Here is a 26,773-nt window from a genome sequence, read left to right as displayed (position 1 = left end):
TCCCATTGTGAGAGCATTTTCAGATAATTGGACAAGGGTAGAAAGGAGCTTATCCAAGAGCTTGAGGGTAGAAAGGTTCTACAGAAAGATCTGGACAGGCTGGATTGATGGGCTGAAGCCAATTATATGAGGTTCAACAAGGCTCAGTGCCAGTTCCTGCACTTGGATCACAATAACCCCATACAATACTACAGGCTTGGGGAAGAGTGGCTGGAAAGCTGCCTGGTGGAAAAGAACCTGGGGTTGTTGGTCACAGCCGGCTGTCTATGAACCAGCAGTGTGTCCAGGTGGCCAAGGCGGCCAATGGCATTCTGGTTTGTGTCAGAAAGTGTGGCCAGCAGGACTAGGGAAGGACTAGGCATTGTGCCCCTATACTCGGCACTGGTGAGGCTGCACCTTGAATACTGTGTTCAGGTTTTGGGCCCCTCACTACAAAAAAAGACACTGAGGTGCTGAAGCATGTCCTGAAAAGGTCAATGAAGCTGGTGATGGGTCTAGAGAACAAGTTTTATGAGGAGCAGCTGAGGGAATTGGGGGTGTTTAGTCTGGAGAAAAGGAACCTCAGGGGAGACCTTGTAACTCTCTACAACTACCTGAAAGGACATGGTAGCAGGGTGGGTCTGAGTCTCTTCTCCCCCAAGTAACAAGGGATAGGACAAGAAGAAATGGCCTCAGGTTGTGCCAGGGGAGATTTAGATTGGGTATCAGCAAAAATTTCTTGACTGAAATTGTTGCCAAGCTCTGGAACAGGCTGCCCAGGGAAGTGGCTGAGTCACCATCTCTGGAGATATTTAGAAGACTGTAGACGTGGTGCTTAGGGACATGGTCTAGCGGTGGACTTGGCAGTGTTAGGTTAATGGTTGGACTCAATAATCTTAAAGGTCTTTTGAAAGCCACTTTTAGAATCATGGCATCGTTTGGTTGGAAAACTGCTGCTCTCGCTCAGGACACACAGATATAAGCAACCTGCACCCGCTCCGGACACTGAACAAGCATTTTTACACACCCCTGAAGCCTGCCCTGGCTTAAAATGGATCCCAGCCACAGGTCCATACCTTGGCTTGGCTTTCTTATTTGCAGTCAGAAAGATTACGCAGAACTATCTGTAATAATTAACTCCCAGGGGAGAAGTTAAAGTAAAACCAGTAAGAGCAAGCTGCTCAGAACCAGAAAAAAAACAGACTACAAATTCCTGGCAGGGTCTGGGAAAAGGAAAGCAAACAGAAAGGAGCAGCTGTCATTGAGGAAACCCTGGCAGCTCTCCCCTACCAGCACTCAGCCCTCACAAATAAAAATCTCTGCAGCTTCAGCAAAGGTCGCTGGGTTTTATGTGCAGTGGAAGGCTGCTCCAGATGTACCCAATTTGCAGCTTTTGAACCGGGTCTTGGTAAGCTCTGCCCAAGCTTTTTTAGGGAAACGAGGTGGTGGCATCTCAGCTCAGGGCTGAACGCCCCACCTTTCTGGGGTCTCCAGCTGTTCTCCAGTTCTGCTGAATTCAGTCTGTGCCGAAGACATCTCCCTCAGACATCTGTATTTTCGGATTATTAATTATGAATTGATTAGTTCATCCCACAGTCACCCTGATCATATTCTTCCTATGTACTAACATCTCAATGAATGAGCAGTCAAGTAGAAAATGAATGCATTAGCACCTGATTGTATTACTAAGCTCTTGTATATGCTAACGAATGCAGCAGGGTTTAATTCAGCCAAATAACAAACAGGTAGCTACAGAGTTAAACAGCACAAGTATCCAAAGAAGAGTAAAACATCAAAAAAACCTCTTAATATCTTCTGGGTTTAGCATTCAAATTAGCTTTGGACATGAGTGTTTGGTTGAGGAGAATTCTTTTGTCTGGGTATAGAGACATTTTCCTGCTAGTATTTTTACAATTATGACACTGAACTAGCCACTTTCATCCCTGCCAGGGTAGAATTGATTACAAACCACCTAGTTAATTAAAACAACAACTTGCATTCAGACCTGTTTTTTAGCAGAAACTAAACTCAGAAAATTATTTTTTGTAACTCCATTGGAATTGCTATTTGCAATTCAATATGCAAGATAAATTTCTCTGCTGGGAACAGAGAAATGCAACTCTCTCTTTTCTTCCTTTTTTTTCTAAAAAAAAAATAATCATACACTATATGAGATAATTTCCTATTTCCATCCACAAGCAACTACAATTGTATATATAAAAAAGAAAAGATCAGAGAAAGCGCACTAATCTCAAAAGAAATGGGTACATTTTCTAAGCAGGTTGGCCAGTCAGGAACTTTGTTCTTGTTACACTGACTTACTGCATGATACAGAGAATAGCAACTCTTTGGATCACAATGTATTCATCAAAATTTTATGAGCAATAGATGAAAAAGCCTGGAAAATTTCCACATAGCCCAAGCCTCAAGTTTGACTCTCTTGTTTACAACAGACCAGTATTTCTGCAGACGTGTAAAGCCATGGAGTCTGAGCACACCCACTGCTGTTGCATTCAGTGGGCACCGAGCACACAGACCTATTTGTGCTCCTCAATTTTACAACGATATCTATTCAAGTGAGTTTTTCATAAGGATCATCAGACAGGCTCAGGCTGTGCAGGCAACCAGCATCCAAACAGTTCCATGTTATATCTCATATCAGCTACTTACCACTAAAATGTAACAAGGGCAGTACTAAAAAAAAAAAAAAAAAAAAACTACAACATGAAAGAGACTGCAATAGCCGTTAGTACAAGGCCTGGGCAGTATTCCCCTCCACAAAACTGTAGGCACTGTCCCCTCTAGAGCCCACTGGGGTGACAATTCAGAAGAGCAATGGCTGTGTCCAACATGACCTGAATACAGCAATATGACTCAGCTGTGAGGTTGCATTTCTTAGGCAGCCTTGCTGGCTTATTGGCTTGCAGAAAAATCCCTAAGAAATCCCTCCTGGATTTTACTCTTGACATTTTCCCTAAGAGGGAAGGCAATATGCAGCCACATTGCAGAGAGGCCCAGGGCAGGGCCAGCTACCCCATGAGAATGGTTTTGGCTCACTGCACTGCAGAGGCCCCAGATGCCTGCAAAACCAAAGCCACCTGTGATGCTACATGGCTGAGCCATGGTACCACGAGCCATAGCTGGGCCAGAAAACAGCCCTGCAGAACCGACCCTCGCGCAGCCTCATCCCCCATGCTCCTTGCACAAAAAGCCAAGTGGGACACAAGCCACACGTGCATGACGTTCCTCTCTAACTGACCCAGTGCCAAAACCTTTTTGAGAGCAAAGGCCTCTAACAGCAAATCTGGCTGCTCCTTCGACTCAAAGATAGGCAGTTCTCCCAGAGGTCGCCTGAGGGAGATTTTAGCTTCCCATCTCTGCTAAGCCTCTAACGGACTGGACTTGCCTTGACTGTGTGAAGGTGGCCAGACTCCTGTGGCCAAAGACCTGTCCTTTCACGAACAGTTGGACACTGGGGAACTGAGACCTCAAATCCACTAAGCAAAGTCTAAATTGGAGCCTGAAAGAGGTGCCTCTAACAACCTGAGTGGAGAAGACTGACTCATCCCCTTGTTTTCCCCAAGCACAGACTGTATCTGTTTGGCAATAGACCAGAGAAAATGACAGTATAAACTGCCAGATCCCAGCAAATCTCTTCTTTTGCTGCCTCTGATTTTCATTTCCAAGAGACAGAGTTGGCTTTGTTGCTATCCCATAGAGCAAGACTCACTCCCAGGTCTAAATTTGGCTCCCCCATCTTCCTAATAGGCAAAGTGACAGAGGAATTGGTCCTGTACAACATTGTAAAAACTCTCACCAAGAGCCACTTGGTCCTCTATGCCCATTTGGAGTCTTCTCAAACACTAGAAGGACAAATAGGCTTTTGCATCATGCTGCTGTCATCTCCCCCACCCCATGGGAGTCCCGCTGGCTGCACCCAGCTTGTAGGGAAGCTTCAGCACTTGAAGTACTCTGCAGGTGAGAGAGTCCTAACAGAGGCACAAGAGACAAAAGACTGCCAGAAATGCTGTATTCGTCAGCCTTTCTGTATTCATGGAAGAGATGGGCAGGTTTGAGAAAATATATAGTAATAGTCTGACTTAAGTGCAGATGAAAGCTGCTGGGCTCTGACTCCCAGGAGAGCTCTGTGGGAGCAGCAAGAGCAGCCACAGTGCAGACTCCCCTGAGGATCTTCAGAACTAAAACTGGAAGAATTGTCCCAGGAAAGGACTCCAGAGCTGCTGCCTCCTCGCTGCCTGGGACAGAATGAGTCCTGAAAACTGAGTGTTAGCACGGGCCAGAAGAAGTCAGAAGCTCAACCCTTGCTCCTGCAACATCTGTTAGTCCTGATGTAAGGCCAGCAGAAATCTTGGTTTTGCAATTTGGGCATGTTTCCACTAAGAACCGCAGTGAGACCATTCACTCTTCTTATACAGCCCACCAAAGAGCCATTTAGTGATAATGACCAAACTTGGTTTCATCTTGAAAACCTTTAATAGGCTCCTGTATATTACTGAGGTTTTAATGGAGCTAGTAGAAAAACAGAGAAACACATACAACATGAAGCTGGTTTTTGTTTTCAGAATAAACCACTATTTGGAATTTTTCTTAGATATCTTCTATACTTCACATACTTTCCCACTCAGAGAAGTTTATATTTATTATTTCAGATTTTCCATAATATCTCTTCTCTTTTCCTTATTTTATTCACTTCTTTCTACAGCCACAGAAGGAAAAGAATACAAGAAAAATGAAAAAACAAGTGGTGATGACCTCGCTAGCCATTCTCCCAGAACTGACTGCTCCCCCTGAGTCTGCCTTCTTGCTCTTTCACTTACAAGGGCAAAGAGCTTGAAGATGCAGAGTGCAGGAGCCCCGGGCAGATCACAGGACACAGTTCATGAGCTGTGTGACTATCAAGTGACAGCATTTGATATGACATGATTGGGAGAATGATCTGGTGTTTCCAGAGTAAGAATTAGAAGATAGACATGTATAACTAGAAGGGGTGAGCAAACCAGTTCATTTGCTTTCCCTTCAGAGGTGCCATTCTCCCTTTCTGGTTGAGGAGGGCAACAATACAGAGGGATGTCCAGGTGTTCATGAACACTAATGGACCCAAGGAAAGGAGAGGACGGGACACTCCAAGTGCCCCTCAGCATAAGCAGATGAGCACAGCCATCTGCCATCTTAGAAATATTTCGCTTGCATGGAGACAAACGGTACCTATCCGGTAACTCTATAGTCCCAAGACCTGTTCTGTACAAACAGGATAAGCCTCTCCATAGGAATTATCTTCTTGACATTAGATAGATGTTCCTGAGCCAGAGGAACAAACTCCCTCGAGAACAGTGATAAGACCTCTCCAATAGCTGGGAATGGCTAAGTTATCAAACGTTTATGGTAATCAAAAGAGAAGGTGATTATATCCAACCCCAATGGGTTAGCATGGGTATCAGGCAACATGAGCAGAAGTACTTGTGATTATGAGCTCCTGGATTAATAAAGCCAACTGGATGTAAACACAGGCATCAGTACCAAATGAAACGAGGAGTTCTGTTCCCAAACACAAATCTACCAGTTGAGTGAATTTGATCTAAACAATGGAAGAAACAAGTATCAGAGCAAAACTGCTTTAGACAGAGAAAGAAATTTGACAAACACATTTGATGAACACATGGTTTGCTCAACATGTGCAACTGAGTAGATTTCTAGTTTCACCCCATGCCTCCTACAGAAAGGAGAAGCTATGAGTGTTTATCTCTTGCAAGTATAGCGCTAAGTTTTGGAGGCAAAATTACTTTAAAATATTTATAGCAATTAGAAGTTAGGTTTTATATGACATGAAGTAATAGTGAGATGGACTATTTATAACATAAGGAAAGCCTTGTCTTGCTTCACTAGAGAACTAAGGTACATGAGCAAGATACCTTTTAAAATTTGCAAGAATTGTCCAAGCAGTTCAAAAAGGAACACAGGGCTGGTCAAAGTCATCAGCCTAACAGGACTGCAGACAAATGCTTTGTATTGACAGACTAAGAAAAAAAAAAAAAGAAACAGTATGACCTGAGAAACAAAAGATTCCCCAACACTATTTGGTTTAACCTGTAAAAACCATCTCTGCTAGTGTCCACATACATGGGTGTCCAGCTCTGAAGGCGTTAGGAGGAGCAACGGATTCCATTATAGAACTCTCCACCCTACTTTCTAAGACTTCTAGTCCTACCTGTTCAGTTGTATACGTAAGAAGTCCTCCTAGTGACCCACCCTATGGATGCAAAAAATACTCCTCTCTTGTACTTGCATTGCTCAAAGTAGGAAGGCCACAAGCATTACTCAAAGAAAGTAGCTGTATATTGTTCAAAACAGGTAAATGGATTTAACTGATTTAATCTTTCTGTTATCAGCTACTTTTTGCAACCTGTAGGAACTCCCATCAAAAAGCTGAAGAGATAGTAGGAACTATCCCAAAGCTGGAGAGAAATACAGGGTGGGCAGTGACTTCTCTGGATTTTGTACCAGCACTCTTGGAGTAAAATACTTTGCAGCAAGAGTTGGAAAGAAGTAGAGACACAAAGTGGAAAGATGATCTACTGTTTTGTCCAACTCATTGTCTCCAAAAGAAAGAGTTGAGACCTACTACTATGTGCAGCAAGCAGGGTTCACTTCACAAAAACCAAAGGTGGACCACTACCACATATACCCATCTCATACACCTTCTAGAGAGGTGCTTCTAATCATGCCACCACAAAACAAGAGCATATAATTCCATGAAACACACAGCATGCTCTCCATCAGTGAACCAGCCTTCTGCTGAAGCCCTTTTGTGAGAGGGTCTCAGGTCCATTGAAGGCAGCACAAAGGCCCCATAAGGATGGCCATGACGACAGGAGAGTAGGAAGCCCTTAAATGTGATGGACACCTATGCGGTATTTATAGCAGTGGAAGAACATTGGTGCTGTGTTATCTGTGCCAAAATCAGGATCTGAGGCAGTTCAGGTGGCTTCAAAGTCCTTGTCCCATGGTGCTTCCAACACACACCGGTTGGCCAGGGTGGAAACGTGCAGCAACCCACCCCGTGTTCAGCCAGGGCCATGCTCCCAGCACACACAGAAACCATTTTTCAGCTTTCCAGCCCTCCAGCATCTGCCTGAACTGACTGGCAGTCTTCAAAGTACAGTGGTTTTTGCTCTTCCCTGTGTAAGGGCATGCCAAGACATCCTGCAAGGCATGAAATGGGAGAAGGGGCCAATAGTTTTGAGTGGGGGAAAGGAAAAGGCAGGTTTTGGGGAGATTGGTTTGTTTGGGGTTTTTTTGAGACGCTGCAGTGTCATCTTGTTTTATTTTCTGACATTACAGGCTGCTGGCAGGATGACTTGGTTGCCAGGGAAACTGCTGGGAAGGTGCACAGGGCTGCTGCCCGCATCCAGCCACCAGAGACATTTGCCATCAGCAAGGCTCTGCTCTCCACGGCAAGGCTGCCCACCACGGCCGTCCTCCCCATGCCCACCATGGTGGCAGGGGCAGAACCAGCAGCAAGCCAAGCATCTGCTCCCACACTGCCCGGATTAGGGGCTAATCCAAGCTCCCGAGCCACAGAGCACCCCCTGCAAGGGCCACGATGTACAGTCAGCCCTCGCCTGCCAGCAAAGACAGGTTAGCACAGCACCTAATGGAGGCTCTATTTTTGTTATTTTTTATTTTTAAATCACTGCCATTAGGAGAATTGTTATGGTTGGCAATTTGCAATAATCAATTTGAAATCACAGTTTGATTAGTTAATGCACTTTCTGCTGCTCTCTCCTCCTAATTTGATTGGGAAGAGAGAGGGGGGATTTTCTGTTCTGTGACTGTGCCGCAGCTCTCAGTACATGCGTGAGGCAAACACATCCCTGCCCCTCACCAGTCCCCGCAGGGCTGTGCCAGGCTGCAGCCGCACCGTGTGCCCTGTGGCACGTCCCAGCCAGGTACAGGCTGTGCGTCCCCTGCCCTCCCTGGGCAACCAAAGGGCCACGGTTCCCCGCTGCACAACCCGAGCAACCAGCCAGTGCTTTCCGCTTCTTCAGCTTTACACAAAAGGTTGTGGGCAGGCGAGTGGTCAGGTGAGCTCTGGAGCACAAAGAGAAGCTGAGCATCAGCTTCAGAAATATCTGTAATACACAATAACATCCGAAATAAACTCTGGGCAGGCACTGATCTTCACTCTCGCATGTAATATATGACCATCCTGAAGGTTCTCACTTCAGTGCCTACATGTTATTCCCAGCCACCAACAGCAGATAGAGCAATGAAGCTGGAAAAACACTTACAGGAAGGAAAAGAGGAAATGCAGGTTTTCTCTCTCTCTTTTATGATATATTCAGGCTTCAAATCTCTTTATAATCCATATTTTTTCATGAAAATATGCCCAACCTGCTTAAGCAATGAAGGAATCACCAATCAGCTCTCTGTTAGAAGACTGACTGCTCAGTCCAGGCAGGCTGTTAATGCAGACACTGCTGTGCCCATGCTAACCTACATCTCCTTCCCAGGGTATCCCATGGCCTTGCTGGTATTCCACATCAAGTTGTGGTTTAGGTTGGCTCCACAGCTCAGGAGCAAGCTCCACAAGCCCCAAGTCCCAGCAGGACGATGCTAACGCTGAGTATCTAACAATCAACAGTCAGCCTCAGGAAAGGTCAAATCTGGAGCCGCAAAGCACCCAACAGCTGTGATTCCAAGGGGGAAGGCAGATTCCAGAGCCAACAGGAAACCTGGAAGAGCTATGGCTGACAAGGACCTGGGCAGTTGCAATCCTCCCAGCTTCAGAAAGAGCTGGAGAACATCTTTGAAAGGGCCTTTCCACCTTAAAAATAACACCATCCTGACACAGTGTATCTTTGCCACCACTTCCAACACAAATCACTCCTGAAAAGAAGAGTGATTTCTGTTTTAGAAGAAAGAAATTAAATGCAAACCAACCTCCTTCAGATTTGCATTCCCCAAAATGGAGAGGGGGGACCCCAGAACATGCAGGGAAACTGCTGGTGCTATTAACATGTAAGAGATGCTGAGCTGCTTCTGTGGCTGGCAGGGTTATACGCCCCAAACCAGACTGATGAAGGGAGTGGTTAGCAGAGAACCAGGGTGGGAGTATTTCCATCCATTACCCTTTACTGTACCACCACAAGATGAGTTGGACATTGCCAGAGCCTCGAGGATCCCACATCTCTAGGAATCCACAGGAAACACTGCAACTTCTAGGTAGTCAGCTGGGGCCACCCTGCTTGATGCTATTTTCTCTCCCCATCATTCACACTGTCTCTTGTAGCTCTTAATTTCTGCTCCTTCCTTTCCCTTCCTGATCACACTATTCCCGTACTAGGCAGCTTCCTCCACCCACCTCTCCCCATCCCCAAATCTCTGAATTTAATCCTCTGTTCCCATCTCCTTGGTTATTCTCAGCACCACGTACCAAAGATACACCAGGCAGAAAGACTATGACACTCTCCTCTGCTGCCCTAACTAAGCAAGCTTATATATGTTGCATTAAAAGGGGAGGAATACAACCAACAAATCCATCTTTTAAAAGACTTTATACATCCCACCTGCTTGCGGAGCATCTATGGGAGAAATCTGGATTGTTGCAATTGACATTACCTGGTGCAGTAATTAGAAGCTGTATTTACAGCCTTGCTACCATTTTAATGCTGTTTTGCATCTGTTATACTTTCACTTAGAGAGTAAATGTAGTGGGGAACATCTGTTTTCTACTGCTAGCTCATGCGATGTTCCCCGGCCAGCAATTTCCCCTCTGTTACAGTGGGCTGTAATTATTTCAATTACCCTTGCAGGGACATCTCCCTGCAGCAACAGGTACCAGTCCTGGCCCAGCTTTTTGAGCAGATTGGAAATTTGAGGTGACCTCACTGGCAGACTGGCTTAGAACACCCTCACAATCCCTCTGACACCAGGATTCTGTGCTTGCTTTCTCTCCAAACCCCACCCACTGGTCCATTGCTTCGCGGGGTTAGGCACCTCACAAATAGGGAAGAAGACAAAGCAGAGACATTTAATTCCTGCTTCACCTCTATCCTTAACACCAAGATGCACCCTGGAATTCCTGGAGCCCCAGGTTGGAGAACGGTAAGTTCCCAGCTGACTTTGAACTTGAACAGGATTTGCTGCTGCAACTGAGGGCACATAAGATGATGAGGCCTGATGAGATTCATCCCAGAGTACTGAAAGAGTTGGCTGATATTGTCAGACCTCTCAGTTATCTATCAGTGGTCCTGGAAACCTGGAGAGGTCCCAGTCAACTGCAAGCTAGCAAATGTTATTCCAATTTTCAAGAAGGGTAAGAAAGAAGACTCCGGTAATTATAGGCCTGTCAGTCTCACTTCAGTGCCTGGTGAAATTATGGAGAAGATTCTTCTAGGAGTTATTGAAAAACACTTGAAAGACAATGCAGTTATTGGACAAAGCCAACATGTCTTCATGCCTTACACTACCTTAAAATCCTTTTATAACAAAATTACCCACCTAGTGGACAAAGGGAAGGCTGTGGATGTGGGCTTTTGGGATTTTACCAAAGGTTTTGGTACTGTCTCTCACAGTAACCTTCTGGACAAAATGTCCAGCATACAGCTATAGACATGTACACAATACAGTTGGCTGAAGGGTCAGGCTCAAAGAGCTGTAGTAAACGGGGTAACATGTGGCTAGTGGCCAGTCAGTTGTGTCCTTCTCCGAAGCTCCATCTTAAAGCCCATGCTCTTCAGTGTTTTTATCAATAACCTGGACACAGGAGTTGAACACTAAGTGAGCTTGCCAACTATACTAAATTAGGAGGAGCAGTTGATTGTCTGGAGACTAGAGAGGTCTTACAGAGAGATCTTGATACATTGGATCTCTGAGCAATCACCAACTGTATGAAATTTAATGAGTGCCAGATTCTGCACCTGGGACTGTGTAAACCTGGATGTACATACAGATGGAGGGACAAGAGGCTGGAGTGCAGCCCTGTAGAAAGGGACCTGGGGGTTTTGGTTGATGGGAAGCTCAATGTGAGTCAGCAATGTGCCCTGGCAGGCAAAAGGGCCAACCGAATCCTGGAGGGCATTAAGCACAGTATAGTTAACCAGGCAAAAGAAGTGATTGTCCCACTACACTCAACATTTGTGAGGCCTCACCTGCTGTGTACAGTTTGGGGCTCCACAACATAAGAAGGGTATAAAAATACTAGAATGTGTCCAAAGGACAACAACAAAGATGATGAAAGAACCACAGGGCATGATTTATGAGGAGCAGCTGAGGATATTTGGCTTGCTCAGCTTAAAGAAGAGTAGACTGTGCAGTGAACACATTGCTGTCTACAACTTCCTCAGGGGAGAGAGTGGAGAGGAAGATGCTGATCGTTATCTCTGGTGTCTGGTGATAGAATGCAAGACAAAGCCTTAAAGCTGCATCAGAAGTTCATAATGGCTATGATCAAAAAGCTCTTCACTGGGAGGGTGGTCAAACACTGGAACAAGTTCCCCAGGGCAGTGACCATGGCCCCAAAAGCCTGTCAGCATTCAAGAAGAACTTGTACAACACTCTTAGATATATGTTAAACTTTTAGGTTGCCCCATGTGGAGCCAGGAATTGGACTCTGTGATCCTCGTGGGTCCCTTCAAATGCTGGGTACTCTACGATTGTCTTCTCCCATCTAGCTTAGAAGTACATTGGCAATTCTTCAACAGTGTGTGACTCTCTGCCCCCCAAACAGAGCAATCTCACTTGCTGTTATTGCATCACACTGAAGGAGGGTTTTTGAAGCAGAAAACCACTGTTGAATTGGTTATTCCTGGACACACATCTATCTCTATAGATTTTTTTTTTTAAATCAGTTTATCCGACTCTACACCCAAGCCAACGTTACCAACATCTGCGACATTTTCAACATTTGCCACGAGAGGGCTCCCACCACCAGAGCCACAGGCAACAGCTGCCCCCTCCCACCCCGTGTTCTTGCAAATTATCTAAAGATTAGAGGTTTTGCTGAAAACAAACACGTTTCTGAAATGTCATACCCAAACATGTCTGTATTTTGAATCTAAATCCATTATTTCATTTTACTGTCTGATTCTGAGTCCCCCCACCTGCCGCCCCTCAAGTATATCACCTGAAGTATGTGTAAAATAGGGAAATTTCATTCACAAAGCTGCAATAGCTTTCACAAAGGAAACAGGCTATCATCAAAAATATTTTACAAGAGGAAAACTGCAGCACAGATAGGGGAAGTGTCTGACCAGGTTCATATGAAGGTTTCCAGCAGACTCAGAGGTGAAACCAAGGTCTCCCACCCCTGTCTGGTGCCTAGAGCCCAGCTCCACAGCTGATGCTTTTTGAAGAGCTGAGCTGGAGCTAATGCTGTGCCCTTTATCTTATCATGCTCTTCTCTACAGTACCCAGAAGAACATCCTTCAGCCTAGCCCAGCAACTTGTCTAGATTAGAAAAATGGCATGAATGCAGCCAAAAAGCATTTTAAATCACTGTACTGGTACAGGTATGGACAGCCATCCTCATTCTGGTTTCAAGCAGTACTGAATCAAGCTAAACTAGCGCAAGAGCATCTGCTTTCTCGGGGTGGAGTTGTGTAGTCATACCAGGATTGATTTTCTCCAAGTAGAGCTCAGAGAGCATGCTGGTGAGACAGAGTGGGAGACCTGGGTGGTAGCTGTGGCTGGGGAGAGCAGAGGAGGTGGCAGTCTGAGGTTGCACTCCCAGCTGGGAGGTGGTATCACAGATCAGAAAGGTTATCACAGGTCTTAAAGCTCAGGCTCAGGCCGCATTTGCAAAACTAAATGCTTTTCCAACACTTGGCCCAGCTAGCAGTGGGTCTCCTCCACATGAGGCATCCCTCCCTTCTGTGACAGCCTGGCTTGAAACTGCCTTTGTCCGTCCTGCAACCCCACACTTGAGTGAGGAAATCTGGCTGCAAAGAGCTCTGTGGCCAACCTGAGCATCAAAGCAGATGTGAAAAGACCTTCCTGCAGCTCTAGTGTTTGCTTTCTATACAGCCCAGGGAGCCTGTAGCCAGACTCTTACCCAGTTTTGATTCACCACCCCAGTCCATCTTTCTTAGTCAAACTGAGCTGCTCCAGGTTGGTGCTGCCTCCCCACCTCAGCACATCAGCACAGAGCACAACAGCTTGATCGTGGGGCTCTCTAGACAATACTACGCCACAGATAACTTAGTAAACAGCAGCAGCTTGAAAATGCACCAGGAAAACTATTCTGCTCTGTAGTACCTTTAAGAAGGAGAGCTAGGGTTATGCAGATTTTTTTTCACCATAAAGCCAACAGAAGGCTCTTAGTTTATTTAGGTCAATTAACTTCAGCTTTCAAATTAAGTTCTCATCTCATTTTACAGACAAGCTGTAAGCAAAGCATAAAAAGGGTCAGTTGAAGAGAGCACAGCCCAGGATTTCTAGACTAAGTAATTTAAACCCAAAGGTAGAAACAAAATTGAGACCAGAGAAGAGCACACAGACCATGTAACAACATCTGCTGCTTCGCACACGTTTTCCCTCTCTCTGTGCACCAAACATCCAAGGCCAGAAAAACGTAGAAAAACAGAGCCAATATAAAGAGCTGCACAGAGGAAGCCATTTGTGGTACACAACACCACATTTTATTAGTCTCACACACCCGGGAATGATGCTCCATATTCTTGAGTGCCATCTACTGGCATTTTTATCTCTTTGCTATATATTAAAGCCAACCCCAGTGTTAAAAGAGCAGTCAGGTTGCAGTCAAGCACTTGAAAAATGCCAGAATCCAGACTGCACAGATAACCCAAGCCCAGTCCCCTTGCATAGACACATCGCAACACATGTTGTAATAATGTGATCATGGACCCCTCTTTCTGCAGGAAAAAGCCCCCTTTTGTACACCAGATGGATAGTGCTCTCTTAATGAGCAGCTTTTCAATATTTTTCTTTATCCTCATCATTCAATATGTAGCCCTGTGTCCTGCGCATGGCATGCTATTGAAGTCCTGGTCTAAATAATGAGCTATTAATTTTCTCCTGGGCTTTCACAGCATTTATTATCATAGTATCTGAGTGGTTTGCAAATATTAATTTGCCTCACAGCAGCCCTGCAAGGAAGGGTGGAATTAATTCTTGTACAGATGGGGAACTGAGGCACAGCCAAATTAAAGTTAGAAGGGTACCATGCAGTTGGGTGCTTGATTTGAGAGGGAAAAAGCACCTACTTCTCAGAGCTCTGCAAGTCAAAGCTTTCAGTGTTTAGGGCACCACTCCGACAGCCTCCACATTCAGCTACAAGCCCACAGCTTTCCCAGTCCCATCTGCCATAGCAGCTGGGAACCCAGCAGCGCTGGGGTTCATTTGGGATGAAGTTTCTCCTCATCTTATCTAGTGAGTCTGCTGCAGTCATCCCGGCTGCCTTACTAGCTACAAAGAGACACAGCTCCCCGGGGCAATGCTTCCCTCCCATACAGTCATCTACAGACTGCAGAGATAGCTTAAATAACTGCTTCAATTTGGGATAAAGTTAGACACTTATTATGGATCATCCCAGAGACCATATCTTCCTCATAACACAACTCATCACAAAACACTTGCCCATACACCTCTGGCAAGCTGAAGACTTGAAGACCAGAAATCATGGCAAAAACATGCCAAAGGAGGAGAGACCAAGACCATCACAGAGTGGGGTCCTGCTACCAGTGAATAGTAGTCCCTGGTGATTCAGAAGAGCCCATAAACAAAGCACTGTGAAAGACAGCAAAAGCCTCATCCATATTCCCTACCCAGCTGGCGCAGAGAAAAAATGCTCTCCCACCTTCAAAACCAGCGGGCAGCCCATGCAAGCAGTTACACCAACCCCAGCCCAAGAGAGCAGTGCCAGGACACACACCAGTGCAGTCCATCTGTCACAGCAGCTCTCCCTGAGGCTTCAGAAGAAGTGAAAGAGATCCAAAACACAATAAGCAAGTCATGCATGAGGATAGCAGAGAAGATAAATCCCTTCTTGAACCCCTTTTTCCCCATGCAGCACCGACATCAGGCCATAGTCTCCGCAGCCACCCGGGAAAGGAAGAGCTCAGAGTCAGCGACTGCCCATGAGCATGGAGTTCAGAGCGAGCTGCTTCACATCACTGCAGCCTTTTCTGTAGAGGCAGGGCTTCAGTTCCCCTGCTCTGGGGCTGGTACATCACATCAGCCCAGTGCTCTGCAAAACCGGCCATTCATGCTGCTCTGACAGGGGGTTTCCCAGCCCCCAGTTGCTACTTTCACTTTGCTCTGCACACCCAGCAGAACTGCAAGACCATTTTGGGGACCAGAAATCGTTATTTTGTGTTGTATTCAGAAAAGGAAGCACTACTCGTTTGCATCATGACAATATTACATTTCCTTATTACTTTCCATCCTTTCCAGTCCCCTATTCCTCTTAAAACCTTATTTGCATTTTTGATCAGACCCATACACCAAGGAAATGCCTTCAGGGAGCTGGCTGTAACAGTGCCGAGGTCTTTTTCCTGGGCTGAATCAATTAATTTACACCTCTGAGAATAAAATGAATTTTTTCCTGCAATGTGTACAGTTACTTCCAGTTTTCATTGGTAAGAGAGGGGCAGAATGAGGCTTTGAAATGCAAAGTCATATGTGCAAATCATCATCTCCAGCAGCTAAAGCTTCACCCACACTCTGCAGTCCCAGGTGAGGCAGCATTTTACCTGTGCAGGAAGGATCACTGCCCCTTCTGCACCAACCTGCCCACACTGAGCCACCCAGCCTCATCCTCACCCTAGGTCCCTGGTGATCAGCAACAGCCCTGCCAGAGGAGGTGCACTGGGTAGTTCAATACATTCTGTCGGACGAGAAGTGGCTGAGGGAACTGGGGGAGGGGGGTTTAGTCTGGAGAAGAGGAGGCTGAGGGGAGACCTCCTGGCCCTCTACAGCTCCCTGAAAGGAGGGTGCGGAGAGCTGGGGATGAGTCTCTGGAGCCAAGAAGTAAGTGATAAGACAAGAGAGAATGGCCTCAAATTGCTCCAGGGAAGGTTTAGACTAGATATTAGGAAGCATTTCTTTACAGGAGGGGCTGTTGGGCGTTGGAACAGGCTGCCCAGGGCAGGGGTGGAGTCCCCATCCCTGGAGGGGTTTGAGAGTAAGAGACTTAGGGCTTAGGGATATGCTGTAGTAGGGAACTGTCAGTGTTAGATCAGTGGTTGGACTGGATGATCTTCAAGGTCTTTTCCAACCTAGACGATTCTGTGCATAACAGACCAAATTACCTTGTGCCTTCCCATAGCACAGCAGCATCCCATAACCGAGTCACATGGCTCATGTTCCACCCACAAGGCACTCTGACTAGCCCGTTAGCCCCACTGCCCAAGCCCTTCTCTATTTTTAAACTTCCATCTCTCAGCTCGAGTGTGCAGGGCTCTTCACCACATACCCAACATGAAGCACAGCAGCAGTAAAACCTAGCATGGGTACTGTCCATGGGCTTTCGGTCTAATTTGCCGATTTGAGGTTCTTCAGCCCAAGTTCCTCTGGTATTGCTACACTTAGACTTGTGTTTTTTCTTGAGTGTTTAAACATGGGCAAAGGTCTTTCCCTCGCTGGCAGCTGGGAATACATCTTCTTTCTCACATAACACTGGAAATACTGTCTCTCAACATGAGAGGGGAGGAAAAGCCTGCTGTGGTTGAGTACCTTCCTCTAGGTGACCACCAGTGATGGATCTAACAAGCTCCTTGGAGGTGCTTTAGATAAGATGATTGCTGGCCAGGCCTGGAAAAGCAAGTCATGCCTTGCATGAGAGCTGAACCACCACCTCTCCCTACAGCCCATGCACAGGGAAGGCAACAGTGCTTTTAGAAATGGCCAGATTAGAGTATTATACAACAGTCTTTATAATCTTCAAATGTGAATGGTGCCAGTTAACCACACATACTGTCTCTTCCTGCCATCCCCCCTGCCATTTCAGCTTCTCTCATTCCCTCATCCCTGCGCTCTCTATCATTTCTATCTCACACCACTTTCCCCATTTTCCTGACTTTTGCCTCAGCAGAATCACAGAGGGTTTTGAAGGCTCCTTCACAGCTTCTGCCAGTACTTCCCATCCCTCCCACCAGAACAACTCATCTCCCAACACTGTCCCTTTTCAGATACACTGACACCTTCCTCCCACACTTTCCTGGGCACGAGAAGTTTTCACCACCATGCACAGCCAGCTGAAGCCTGTCTACCAAGCAGTAAGGAGGAGCTGCTAGAGGCAAGGGCAAGTCTGGTTAACTTTATTTGTTATAATTACTAACATGCTGACACTCACTAGGTCTGGCCAGTGGTAAAGAGACCTCAAGAAAGCATGTCCTGCAAAGGCATTGACTAGGGAGTGCAGATAACTCTGGCTGATAAACTTTGTGGTTTTCCAATGTAGCCAAAGCTGAGCAAATATCCAAGAACTTCTCCTTCCCTTCCTGCTTCAAGCAGTTTTCCAGAAGTTTGTTATTCCTGCAATTCATTGCAGAGATGAAGGAACTTTTCTGCACCACTGGCACTGTCCTCCAAAGGCAGCACCCACTGACTTGTGCCTCACTTTCCCTCCCTCAACACATACAATCACAAACTTCAATGGTCTGTGATGCCTCCACACCAGGCTCCAACCTCAAGTGAAACAACTTAAAAATCAAGTTCCACAAACAAACTTCCTGCATAACTTCCAGGTTGAACTCTGTAGAAAATAGTTAATTAATCTCTCTTGCTACGGCCTAATTCTCTTTTCAACATGTGGCTGTCACTTCCCTGTCATCACAGCTGATTTACAATGGGGTTTAATTAAATCCTCTGTACATTATTCAGCATTCTCTGAAGACAACACCAAAGCAGCCAAGGGTATTTAAAATGTCACCTGCTGAGATGTATCATCTCCTCCTAAATAAATATGACAGTGATCAAACTTTGGCTAATTACAGTGACTTCGTTATTTGTTTGTATGTTTTAATATTTAATTGCTTTCGTGTTCATCCAATTACAAAGCAACAGCAAATAGAAATTAACTTTTTATCAGCGTGTTCCCAGCCCAGCTAATCAGCACTTCAAAGGCCAGACACAATAGGAGGCCATCCAACCTGAGAGCGCTTTACAATATATTCTCTGCTGAATGGACCATTCTATTAAATTAAGGGAGAATTGTGTTTGTCAGTGTATTCCCAGCTCCCACCCAGATTCCCTTTATGTGGCCATTTATGGGCCTTGTGTAGCATCCCTGCAGCAGGATAGTAAATTGTTTGTATTGCTCCTGCCCTCATTCCGGTGGTGCTGCTATCTGCTCCACAACTGCCCGAGGTCACAGGGGGTTGCTCTCTGTCAGCACAAAATGCTGGGAAATGGCCTTGGTAGCTCAGGCCTTGCTGTCGAGCAAGGGGAGGTCTCGCTCCCTTGCGCACGAGAGGGGCAAAGGCAGCATCGTGCGGAGCACCCTGTCCAAAGCTCCCTGTTTAGGCTAACAGGCACAAATGTTAAACCTGATTTTTTCCCCCAAATCTGAAGTTTCCAGTGCTGTTAGCACCAGGGCAGTTGCAGCAGATGCTGGAGCACTCACAGGCCATGGATCTGCAGTAACATTATTTTCATCCTCATGCACGTGTGCCTGTCGCAGTGAGGCTCGGCTTTGCAATGGGAGCAGTTGCACCGACTGCCATCCTTGCTAACTCTGGGACATCTGCACCCATTTTAGTAACTACCAGGTGAAAACAGCAAGAAAAGCTTGGGGGATACACAACTGATAGAATTATTTCTGCCAATGCAACAATCTTGCCAGTGATCAGCAAAGTACTTATATTGTCAGGTATTGGATGTAGAAAACAAAAGGATAAGTGTAGCTGCTTTCCCTCCACAAATCTCCTAGCAGAAGCCTGCTGCAGACAAAGTGATTTAGGGTCAAAGAAAACAGATAAATAGCACATATGCCAAACATCAGAGGAGAAATACCACCAGACAAGCACATGCATAAACGACCCACATTAAAGAGAACTGACTCACATTGTGTCTGTCCTGCATTTCATTGCACTGCCCCATTATCATCACTCCAAAAAGCCAAGCCTTTTAGTTGCCACAGTGAAAATCTAGACAAGAGATCCGGAATTGTGCCACAAATGAATGTGATTTTAGGAAGCAGTCTACATAATAATGATAAAGCACAGCCTCCTTGTTGTAAATATTCATGAAAATAAAGCTACGCATATATAAACCCGGGCCAGGCAGTAGAGCTTTCCCTTGGAAGCAGACACAAATCCTAATGTTATGGCCCAACCTTGCCTTGTTGTGCTTTGACGTTCATAAGAAGTCTCTCTTTCTGTGTACACACAAAGGAGAATAAAGGAAAATGCTTGCTCAATTAAAGGTTAGACAAATTGGGAGGTCTCCTGCCACGCATGCCACTGTTCAAGTGAGTTGTACTCAACTCTCCAAGCAGTAAGTGAAAACCTCAAAGAGCCAAGTACAGCCACAGGTCCTAGGATATGCCACAGTGACTATCACACCTCAGTTTTACCTATCTAGCCAGCTCTATTACAGCAAGAACATACAAAAAAAGATAAGACAACCTATTTCTCCAAATTACATTGCAGCAGCAAGAGCTCATCTTTGTCCCTGGAGCGTCAGGAGATCCAGTACCCAGAGAGGCATCATCTTTCTGAAAAGGCTGCTGTGACAACATTATACAGAAATTCTTACAGAGTGAGGAAAATTTATTCAGGGGAAGGGGGGGGTGAAGAAAAGTACTTTTATTAGATTGATTTAATTTTTCTTTAAAAAACAAAAACAACCTCTGTTTTTTCCCCACTGAGAAACAACTTCATGTTTAATTTTAGACTTACCTCATAAAATATTAAATGAACAAAGAAATGTTTGGAATACTTTGATTTTATTGAAATTAAATATTTAATTTGACCCAAAACATTTCAGATTTTTTTAAAAAATCTTTGAGACTGGTTTCATTTGAGAAATCAAGAGCTGCAGAGTTTTTCATGCAAACAGGAGATACGATTTCCACCTAGCTGCAGTAAGGACTCATTCACCATACTGACTTGCTACAGGTGTTGTTTTCTTAGTTTTTCTCCTTCAGAGTTATATGATTCATTAAAAAGATACAGAAATAGCAGGCTCACACCAAGAATGAAGCTGAAAACTTTGATGAGGTTTGAAACAGAGTGATCAGTGCAGCAGGGCTGAGGGAGAGGTTTGGAGTTGGGAAGAACTGAGAAGAAATGCAGAAATATGCATATGAAGAAAAACAGATACTTTCCACTTTGATGAAAAATCTGAGCATTTTGAAGTCTATGCACAAAGACTTCAGCAAACTTAGCTGCCAGTGACATGAGAAGGGCAGCAAATAAAAAAAACCCCAAACTTCAAGTTAGAAAGATGTTTGGCATCACAGCCACTTGTCAAAACCAAGGGGAGAGGAAAAATTGGTCAGAGGGCTTAAAAATACTTAATTCCAGAAATCCCCGAGATACAGAGTTTTCTATAAGGCATCTAAAAAGAAGAAAATATCCTGCTTTTCCTGGCCAGTACCAACAACGCCCTGTTCTCATCCTGCGAGAGCGATGGGTCCAGAGGCTTCAAAGTACTGCAGTGGCCCTACCTGGTATCAGCGTGGGGTTTTCCATTGGGAAAAGATACATCAATTCATTCCTAGTGAAATCCTGTTTTGAATCACTGCAGTATCCTTTGACTTAAGAAAAAAAAGTTGGATAAAGTCCTGAAGTCATGATTATATCACCTTCCAACATGCAGTTTATTTCCCTCCCCCAGCTTGGAGTGAATTAGTATCCTCAGGCTTAAGCTAATTGCATTTGTCCAACTCCAACCAAAACACAAAACCCCAGGCTCAGCTACCAAAACCAGCTTGGACCAAATCAAAGATTTCAGCTGGCACAGCCTGTTCGCTTTGTAACTCACTGGAATTTGGAATTATGATTTACTATCTTAATCTGGGCCAACAGTACTGATATTATTATTACTGTATCTAAATCTTGAATGTTTTCCAGGGTGCCAAAGATATCTCCCACTCAGTTTTACTGCTTAGTTTCTACATTTTTCAGCTCTGTGATATATTGGGTGACTGAGCCCAGGGCATAGATCCAGACTTCTGAAGCTGTCATGTCATCAAAACTCAAGAAATAACTCCATGCTGGGGACAGCATGAAAAATCAGGCCTCCTCCCATCTTCCCATTTCTCTGGTCCTGGGTTCTTATTACTGAGTTGTTAAGTTTTAAATTGGGTATTTCATATAAAAGTCCCAGATCCCAGAGTTGGAAAAGTTACAGGAGGCTCTAAACACTCATTCACAGAGAATCAAGTTTCTGACCTTCCTGGCTGCAGAGGAGTATTTCAAAAGGCAACACTGAAGGCTGTATTTTCAGGGGAAAAAAAGGATATGGTGGTGAAAAAAAAATGGGAAACTCTACAAATAAAGTGCCAGTAGTTGTTCCAGTCAGCCTTGCTGAAATGTTTAGTATGGATGTTCCTGAGTGATTATGCCAGGATGAGCACCACGGCTGGATAACTCCTGGCCACACAGCAGGAGGGAGCAAGATGCCATGGGACAGGCTGAGAATGGGGCTGCGGAGCAAAGCTGCCCAGTGGTGTCCTTCCATCCCACTCACAGTGGGGGAAACATCAACTAAACTTACTTGCTACTCCTGCATTTTCATCCCATTTTTTAAATCCTGTTCAGGTTTCTTGGTCGAACCAGAGTAAAGCGAGGAAATTTGGTTTGCCCAGTTGCAAAAGCCTAGGAAAGTTTTTCAGGTCCTTTCAGCCTTACAAGTGTGTACACATTCCTGCTATAGATACTCCTTTGCCTAGAAATTGCTGCCCTAACCTAGTCTTTAATCTATCTCCCTCAGAAGAGGGGACCTCGGCTTCACTCCACCTCTTGGCAGACTCAAAGCTGCCCAAGTGCCTCCATGGGCAGATCCATCATGTCTCCTAGAACAAGCCGAGCTTCTGGATGGAGACAAGGGTATGGTGGATCACTGCAAAAACCGATCAAGATGCACATTGTCTGCAAGACATGGCACAAAGGCCAGATCCTGGGAGATGGTAAGCGACCTCAGCAGCAGCTGCACACACGCTAAAGCTCAAAGGACACCCAAGAGCATGAGGGAACCTCCAGGTAGCCACCACGCCCTCCAGCATCAGGCTCTAACGGAGCCCTGCGCCACACCAAAGCTTTTCCAGAAGCAAATGCTCACAGAAAGCCACAGACGGGAACATATCAACTTCCAACACACACAAAGTGTAAGAATAAAAATAATCAGAGCAAGCAGTTTGCACACATGCATTGCATTTGCAATTCTGATTCTCTAATAGGAAATGGCTCCCAGCTGGGGGAGGGGTAGACAGGAAATATTACAGCAATGTTGTTTTGTTACACTAATTACCAATAATGGTACGTACTAGGCTACCAACCACAGCCAATTCATTTTGAAAGCTATATAATAATGTTTAGGTTAAGGAATTAATTTTTATAGCCACTGAAGCAGATTTACTTGTACTGTAATGCAGATTTATTACAAATTAAATTTCCTAACTCCAGAGGTTGACTTGGAGAGGCTCAGCAGGACTCGAGGGGAGACACACCCTGTTGCAAGGAGGGAATTTCAGCAGCATCAAGGCTCAGGTCTTCAGGTCAGAGAGTGCCCAGACCATTATTAGATCTTTAGCCTGAGCACATGTTTGGATACACCCACCTTCAAGGGCAAATTCAGCCCCACGGTGTGAACATGAGCAGGACCCAGAGGGTGACTTTCATTGAGTCCACCGATTGTAAAAGGTTGAGTTTTTTGGTTTTTTTGTATGGTTTTAAAAGGTAAAATTTCAATACACTGGGAAAAAAAAAAACTGTAGTAAATAGAACTCCATAAAAGATTCATAAAGTGAAAATTTTCAAGTATAGTCAATAAGATGAACTCACTAATTTACAGCAACATCTCTGGTATCAATCATTGAATATGAAGCAATTCGGATTCTCTTGCACTTCCATGCAGGAGCAGTGTTTCTAGGCTGGGACTGATGAACAGAGCTGAAATTAATACTGGGCCTGAACCAGGGACCTGAACAGGGTAAGTCCATCCTTAGCAGGACTTCAGGTGCCAGGACTGAACTTCACCATTTCTAATTAGGGACAGGAAATAGCTGAGAACTTTTCCTGCAAGTACATAAACTGGGCTGAGCTTGAAAGGGTTTTCCCCCAGAGCCCCAGGCCCTGGAGGTCTGGCTGGCTGCAGGTAGGCAGATGATGACAGGAACCAAAGGGACAGCCAGGCTGAGCTCTGCATCCTCCAGAGGGACAGGACACATCCATTCTCTTCTGCACCCAGGGAATGAACAGCCACTCTGTACCCGAGCACTTGGGGACCCTCAGAGCAAACACAGGGTGTGTACAGGATGGTGAGAGCAGAGACTTGGCTTGTGGGATCTGTGCTTTTCTGCTGCACAGGGAATTTTTTGGTTTCTCAGGTTTCAGCAGAAGGCCTTGGAGCCAGCACAGGGATCCCAGGCTGGGGCAGAGCAAGCACACATAGCCAGTTAAGCTACACACATCTATATGCACCACACCAAGGGACTTCTGATGGGACCTTCATCACTAAGGAAACCCAATGGGAAACATTCCCAATACTTAGCCAGCCCTGAGGTAATTTCAGACAAATACCCACATACAGGCACCAGGATGCCTTCCAGGGCACAGGACAAGGACTAGACTGTGTGCAGCTCCTCCTAATCTGCATCTTGGAAAAGGGGCCCCAGCCTGCCAGTCCAACACTTGACATTGCTACCCTCTTAAGAAAAAAAACCCAACACTTATTCAGCTTCAGTTTTCCAATAGCTTCAGTAACAACCGGTAGTCCAGTATAGCAGCCAAGGCAGGCAGGAGGGGCTTGCAGTGGTTTTTAAACATCGTCTCTGCACCATCTGATTTGTGTAGGCACCAAACAAAAACCTACTCAAATTCCTTAGGAGAAAGAACAACTGAGCTGGAGTTGCTCCAAATCCTCTCCTGGCTCAAAGCAGCTCCTGGCCATGTCCCCACAGGCCTTGCACACATACACACCACAGCAAAGAGAATTTGACTAATACCGTTTTCATGTTGCTTTTTAATGACACTTCTAGAGATCCCACTGCATTAAGTTTCATCCTGGGAGGGAGATGCAGAGGGAGGAGAGTCATTAGCTTATCCCTAATGCCTGGCGAGGAGGAGGAGGAGGGAGGAGGGGTTTCTTATGCTAATTCCGCACAGGCTGATCTCCCACCGATGCTTTCCTGTGCTCCAGGATAAATGAGACTTCCCTAATTCTTTCCCCACCACAAATAAATAGACAGGGAGCCTGCACCATGCAGCTTGCACTGCCCTATTCATCACAGCATCCCAACTACAGGTAGTAGTGATTACAGCTAATTATTGGCAATTACCACCACTGAGTTGGTAGGTGTGTTTCCCCAATAACTTTCAGCAGCTCCAAAGCTTTAAGTGCTCCTCCATGCAGAAAGGCTGAAGCAAATCATATACTCTCTGCCCAGCAGTCACATCCTCCTCCCAAAAGCTGTAGCCATCAGGCATCGCCATGCAATCACTACAAGTAGCCAGGAAAATTATACCAAGCCCCGTGAGCCCATAGCATCAGCGACACACCAGGTCCACCCTCATAGTACAGCTGGTTGGCAGGGAACGTCTCTGCTTGAAGTGACTCTTCTTTCTCCCTTTTGCTCCTCAAAACGCTTATCCTGCGATCAAGCCTGCGTTCCCCCGCCCCTCCTCCAAACACATAATTCAATCCATACAAAAAAACCCCACACACAACAGAAAAGCGCATGTACAGTCGGTGCTTTTCCCGCATATAACACGGCAGCGGGCTGAGGGATGGACCCTTTGAGAAATTCGTATGCCAGCCTTCCCACTATAGTAATTTCATTCTGTCTTTGTAATTGTCTGATATTACATTGTTCTCTGCCAGAAGATTAATTAGCTAGTCTTACCCTCCAACATACCATCCCTCTGCAACCCTCAAGGAAGCTGGAGTGGTGCCAAGTCGCACGGATTTGCTATTCTGGCTGGCAGCTGCTACTGTCACTGCAAAAAAAAAAAAAGCCTCCTTTTGTCCCCGAACAGCAGTTGCTGTGCCAACTGACCCCCACGTCCCTGGCCCTCCCGAAGCCACCGCCAAGGAGGTGGCCAAGTTTCAATGCTGTGGGCTGGGCAGGGGGGGAAAAGGGGTGGGGGAAGAGAAGAGAAATGGAAATTAAAGAAAAAAAATCAAGGGAAAACAACTCGCACATCCAACCCCGACCGCCCCCCGCACCCCAACCCTCCGGCTGGCATAATTACTCACGCTCGTTAAGCATGGCTGCATTGCGTATGCGAGTCACACGGGACAGGCGCGCGTCGGCTGCCGGAGCGCCAACGACACGGTCCTGTCTAGCGGTGGGAAGGGCGCAGGCGAGGCGACATCCCGCATCCCAGCCGAGAGCCGCCTTCACGCCCTGGCCTGCCGGCAGCCTGCACCGGGGAGGAGAGAGCAGGAGCGGGAGGGAGCATCGCCGGCCATAGCAGCTGTGGGGGGAAACCGTCACCCCGACCAGGGCTGCGTGCCGCAGCCACTCTTGGCAAGGAGCCCTGCCCGGCACAGCGGCGGATCTGCTGCTTTTGTTCCCCCTCCATCTTCCCTTCTCACACGCACGCTCTGGGTATCTCCATCTTACCTTTAACATGGTGCCCAGGCAGATGGGAGCACACGTACCCATGGTCACCACCCCACCGAGAAACGAGCTGTGGGGGCACATGGGATTTCCTCGGGGTTTTTTTGTAGAGGGGAGAAGAGTTCAAAAATAGGGAGATAAAAATATTAAAAAATAAAAGGCATCCATCTAAACACCAATGCACACCACAAAACGGATGCTGACAAGTGCATCGGCTTTCTTTCCAGACAGTCATCAAGAAGTTGTATTCTCCTCCTAAAGCACCGCAGCAGTTAACGTTTGCTGGTTTGTTTGCCGTTTCACCCCAGCACGCTGCAGGGCCGGCCCAGTTGGCTCCCCAGCCATGGTCCCAATCAGGACTGCAGTACAGAGTAGCAGAGAGGTTTACAGCAGAGGCAGCACACAAGTGCCAACAGGTTGTGTTTAAGATAAAAAAACTAAAAGAAAAGGAGACCTGGATCCCTGCAACATTTCTAGTGACAGCTACAAGCACAGAGGGGTGTACCAGACCCTGTTTTACAGCCCAATTCAGTTTAGTCCCAGTCTCCAGCCTACCCATCCCCAGAACTGAGACTCCAGGACAGACCCAACCCAACGGCTTTGCCTCCTGTCCCTCAACAAGCTCAAAAAAGGGTCAATTTGTGATTTTTTATTTTTTTTTTTTTTAATTTGGGCAGCTGTTGCTGCAGATCACCTTACCCCCCCAAGCACACACAACTCAGTTGCACAGGGACCAACACAGGGACGTAGGGCTGTGTTTGCCGGGCACGAGAAGCCAGTTTGAAACCACCATTACAGGGCTGCAGGAAACAATCCCATATTGTCACGGGGACTAATTAAGCTCCTCCACTAAGACGGCAGATCTAGACCATCTCAGCACCCGCCTTTGCCAGTAGCCCCCCTCCTCGGGTGCTACGGAAACGGGAATTAAGCAGTGATGAATGCAGTATTAATTAATTAAGAGAATACGCACACGAAAGGGGTGGGAGGCAGGGGGTCTTTGCGCTGTGGAAATTATCCGAGGAG

The 26,773-nt window shown here is 46.0% G+C and overlaps 1 long non-coding RNA gene across 1 annotated transcript in view; it reads right to left on the bottom strand.

Annotated features, from left to right (window-relative positions):
* LOC113486834 overlaps positions 1–25,120 on the bottom strand; it is a 122,873-nt gene extending 97,753 nt beyond the window's left edge. Inside the window, exon 1 of the long non-coding RNA XR_003399663.1 lies at positions 25,028–25,120. This is a non-coding gene — a long non-coding RNA (uncharacterized LOC113486834). The remainder of the gene's footprint in view (positions 1–25,027) is intronic.
* Positions 25,121–26,773: the final 1,653 nt, after the last annotated feature.

The sequence above is a fragment of the Athene cunicularia genome (assembly GCF_003259725.1).
Source record: "Athene cunicularia isolate RWA chromosome 18 unlocalized genomic scaffold, athCun1 chr18_part1, whole genome shotgun sequence".
Taxonomy (NCBI): Eukaryota; Metazoa; Chordata; class Aves; order Strigiformes; family Strigidae; genus Athene; species Athene cunicularia.
This window is presented reverse-complemented; position numbering and strand designations above follow the sequence as displayed.